Consider the following 5,140-nt stretch of genomic DNA (forward strand, 5'->3'; position numbering starts at 1 on the left):
CCTACCGTTGGCCTTGGATTTGTTGGTTTGGATCTTGGTGGGGTCCACTAGCTTAATTGGCTTCTACTTCTTCTTCATCTACCCTATCATTGCTAGCCATAAGCAGAGGTCCGGCGCGAACCAGTCTTCACCTGTGGAGGAAGTCTAACAGCTAGATTAAGGACCCCTTGAAACCAGTCAAATTACATTGGATCTCATATGTATTTATGTGGGCGTTTTAGTCATTGTTTTCTGCTCAATTCGCATTGAATGATTTTTTATTTTTTATTTTCATTGTAAGGGAACTTCAATTATTATTATTATTATTTTTTATTATAAAGGACCTTCAGAAGAAACTACCTCAATATAAAATTTACATTCTAACGCACTTTTGAAATAGGTTTTCTATCAGCAGCCTCATTAATCTACGTAACTACCATTAGGTACTTATAAGAAACTGTGTCATTGCCAATGGCCAATGTTCCAGCGTAAATAAGAATCGCCGATGGTTCATGTGGCTGCCCACGATTGAAAGAAATAACCAACATTTTAAATATCAACAAAATTAGTCGATATATCCCACGATATATCTTGTATCCCACCTGTGCGATATGAAATGTACAGTTAGTGTCGATATATCACACATATTCGATTTGGAGAGCATTTTCAAATCTCAACTTTTTTGTTGTTGTTGAAATTATGTTAAATTAATGTCCAATGGTTGCAAATCCATTAGTTCTCCATGTTTTGTATGTAAAATCATGAAGTTGGAACTTTGATTTCGATATACATTAATTTTTCATGTTCTTCATTTTTATTTTTTTTTTGAAATTTTCCTTCAACCAGTTATCAATTGAGATTAATTTTGAAATATTTAAGAGTATTTGATGAAATAATCTTCACATATACTTTAATCTCAAAATTTGAGTGTAGGTGGTCTGATTTGAAAAAAATTCAAAAATTCTCCAATTTCTTTCAAATTGCTTACAATATTGCACTTCAAACCTGAAATCAAGTATGTATGAGAGTTGATAAACTAATTTGTTAAGTCTTTATCAATTTTCAAAAAATAAAAATTACTTTTTAATTAAAAATTAATTTTTTTTTTTTTAAATTCTCTTTAACCAACTATCAATTGAGACTAATTTCACAATATTTAGGAGTGTTTGATGAAATGATCATTGTATACACTCTAAATATTATGCATTCAATTTGAATATAATTACATTAGTTCAGTCAAACAACACATGACGACTTAGGATCGTGTACAAAAGAGACCTCTTATGTGCATTCTCTTTTTATAAAAAAAATGTTAAGATTTAAAAGTGTGTATTAAGGTCATTTTTAACAATACCCGAAGTTTCATTGAAAAATTTAACCATTTTCTCAATGTTTCTCTATGTTTCTATAATAGTATGATAAATTACTCAATACAAGCAATACCTGAACTTTCTTTGAAAAATTCAACTAGTTTCTCAATGTTTCTCCATATTTCTCAAAAAGTGCGATAAATTACTCAAAACAAACAACATATCCCAAGGATATGATACATGACGCAATATATTTTAAACATTAAAAACAATCGCCCCAATGTAGGGTTGTACATGAGTTAAGTTAGCTCGAAAAGCTCGCTCGGCTCGGCTCAAGTTCGCTCGGATTAACTTGACTTGGGACGAGTCAAGTTTCATACAACCCATCTCGATTTAAAAACGAGCTGAGTTTGAGCATAACGCAGCTCGACTCGACTCAACTTGAATATTATATATGTCAAAATAGAGAATACATAAAGAAATTTGGAAAACGAGCTGAGTTTGAGCATAACGCAGCTCGACTCGACTCAACTTGAATATTATTTATGTCAAAATAGATAATACATAGATAAATTTAGAGAAAAAACTGTCTCTGTCAGTTTAACCACTTTCATTATATATTCAAATTTCATCTATACACGGAAGCATATGCTATACACAACCAACCGAAAAACAAGAGCCCAGAATTGGAAAACGCAACCGATGGTGCCAACAGCAAGAACTGAACCAAAAACACCCACTTTTAATGCCGACAGAAACCTAAGAACCATAAAATATCAACAGCAGCTCTGAAATTAACACCGGAACCACCCTGAGAAAGAAAAAAATTCAAAAACAGGCAAGATTTTCAAACCTTGCTCTTGATACCATGTCAAAATAGAGAATACATAGAGAAATTTTGAGAAAAAACTCCTCTGTCAGTTCAACCACTTCATTATATATTCAAATTCCATCTATACACAGAAGTATATGTTATACACGGAATCTAACTGATTCCTAATATTCAGCATCTATACATGATAAGATAATCTGTACAGTAAATATTAATAGAGTCTTAAATTGTATAAACTTTTAAAATTGTATACAGTAACAACATATATATATATATATATATATATATATATATATATATATATATATATATATATATATATATATATATGCCGTCCCTTTTCCTTTCCTATCTCTTTTCCTACCTTTCCTTGACCCAAACCCCGCTGCCCGTGCTTGGCCCACCTCGACTCACCTCGACTCGGCTCAACGTACAATCCTACCCCGAGGTAATTTCTGCCTTTGCCTTTGCCAGCGGCAACTAAAATCGACTACCGGCAAAGGGTTCAAAAAAACCCTCACCCCCTCATTTGACCATCTCTCTCTCTCTCTCTCTCTCTCTCTCTCTCTCTCTCCCGCCTTCCAGGGTTTCTTGTGATGAGCGAGGGTGTTCTATTCCTGTGATGCATTCAGAAGCTTGAGGATATCTGGATCTAGTTCAACCTTTTCTCCTTATTTTGCTGGTTTTTGCTCTCGATCGAGAGGTTTTTGGTGGGAGGTAGGGCGGATTCGGATCTCAAGGGTTTCCTAGGTTGCATCCATGCCGACGCTCGTCAATTACGGAGGTAGGATTCGTGATCTTTGCTACTTGAGGTATGATTCAATATCCAATCCCCTCTTCTTGTAGTTTATGTTTGCTTCTTTATTTCCATGAATTTTTGCATCTGGGTTGTAACTGGGCTAGCGATTCGTATGGGTTTTACGAGAAATTCAATTTTTAGGAACTTTATTCAGGTTGTTTTCGGCAGATTTTTGATTTGTTGGGAGAGGGAGTTTGGAATAGCTCTAAATTGGGATTTTTAATGGCTTAGATCCGGAGCTAGATGTTTCGAGTTGAAGGGAAATGGACATGTTTGGAAATTTAGGAATTCTGGTGTTGGCTATAAAATTCAGATTCTAAAGCTGTAGATTAGGCCTGGTTAGTGTTTATTTATTTATTTATTATTATTATTTTTAAGCTGTTTGCTTTTTAGATCTGGATCTACTCAATGGTTATATTATAAGGTTTTTCTTTTGATTTATGTCTACTGGTAAAAATTAGGGTTTTCTACCATCTTATGAGAAATTTGGTAGCTTTGATTTGGTTTCCATGGATGTTTAGGGATTTGTATGATTTAGTTTGTTGATTGTTTTTGGGTATTAATTTGAAATTTATGAAAAATTTGCCTTTACTTTCTTTCCTTTTCTTTTGCATTAGATGTATCATGTTGGTTCAATTTTGACATTTTACTATGCGTGATTTGGCCCATTGCATGGTTTGTTGAATGTTAATAGTTCCAAGGACATTTCATATCTGCCATAGATCTTTGGCTGAACCCTTGTCCTTGGGATCTGTAATGCAAACATGATCAAAGGTCTAGGTTTTCTTTTTTGTTTTTTTTTTTCAAAGGATAGGATCAAAGGTCCAATTGCAGAAGCTGAATTCTTTGTACCATATATGAAGCATAAAGATGATAAATGAAAAGATAAGTATGTGGACTTGCTCTGCACAAATCTAAGTTGATGCACTAAGTTTATTGAATCAATGAGATTTAAATTCCTTTATCACTACAACGGTCAAAGAACAGGATGTATTTGAATAGATAACGATAAACAGTTTATTGAAAATGAAATTCTTTTCCTAATTCGAGCTCATTGTTTATGGTACTCGGAAAATCTAAGTGCCTTCTACCTCCTAGACCATTCCCTTTTTTTATTATTTAAAGATAAATGATAGATCAATCCCTTTATAGACTCTAAAAGGCACAGAATCACTATGAATATTTAATTAGGATTTTGTCACTCTTACATAGGTATCAATTCAATGTAATATATCTGTTATAAGATGCTTGGTAGCAACATCTCTATCTATAAACATTTGGCCAAATTGTAATGGCCTAAAATTTGAAAAAGTAGATCCAGAAAATCATCACCAAAATCTTCAGAGAATCTTCAAAATCAACGACCACAATCTTCAACTATAATCTTCAAACACCCTCCCCCTAGACACACACCAAATCTTTATCTACTGAAACTTAATGTTTTACTGCTATGAATTTGTTCTGCTTCATTTAATTGATAGTTGAATCTCACTTTTGATTGTTCCTTTTACTCTTTAATTTGTGGGCTCAGTCAGTGCTTGCTGAAATAGTACCACAGTAAAATTTGTCAGTTTCTACTAATGAAATCTATCATCTTTTGTTTGATGATGGAAGTCCAAATATTAGGAATTGAATTAAGGGAAAATGTAAGTATTGCACAAGATGCATAAACGTGATGATCTCTAGCATCTTTTGGTTGAAGATGGAAGTCTAAATACTCTTCGGAGTCTAGTTGAGGGCAAATGTAAGTATTGCACAGATGTACAAGCGCGCACACACAGATGAATGGAAAGGAGTGCACGTTGTTGACAATCTCGGGTTTGTGAAAGAGGGAAAATGCTGAAGAATTGTGGGCTGTCTTTGATTTTTGGAAAAATAGGCCAGAAAGTAATGAATGTATTTGTTTGTGTATTGCTGAATCTTCAATCAATCAGGTCAGCTGATAAGATTGCACATCTTCTCTTGATGATGGACACTAGTGATTCATTATCCGAGATCTTCAGTGTGTTTCATCTCAGATGCAGTATATCTTTTTTTATAATGTTGGCCTAAATATCGTGGGAGCCTAAATATCGTGGGAGCTCAATGGATACGTGCCTACTCTGCCTAAGGCCATTAATTTATGCAGCGGAATTTGTGACGTTTTGGCTTTTCAACTTGATTGAATTAATTCTGGAAATAGGGAACAACGATATTTTTCTTGTTATTGAGTGGTGACAT

General features: G+C 33.9%; 1 long non-coding RNA gene across 2 annotated transcripts; it reads left to right on the top strand.

The window, feature by feature from the left end:
* The first annotated feature begins 2,585 nt into the window (after window positions 1-2,585).
* On the top strand, window positions 2,586-4,914 carry LOC131236872 (uncharacterized). Of its 2 annotated transcripts, none has more exons than XR_009166934.1 (2): window positions 2,586-2,933; window positions 4,535-4,914. It is a non-coding gene; the product is annotated as an uncharacterized LOC131236872 (long non-coding RNA). The 2 variants fall into 2 exon arrangements; XR_009166933.1 differs by lacking the exon at window positions 4,535-4,914 and adding an exon at window positions 3,075-3,516.
* Window positions 4,915-5,140: the final 226 nt, after the last annotated feature.

The sequence above is a fragment of the Magnolia sinica genome, chromosome 2 (genome assembly GCF_029962835.1).
Source record: "Magnolia sinica isolate HGM2019 chromosome 2, MsV1, whole genome shotgun sequence".
Lineage (NCBI taxonomy): Eukaryota > Viridiplantae > Streptophyta > Magnoliopsida > Magnoliales > Magnoliaceae > Magnolia > Magnolia sinica.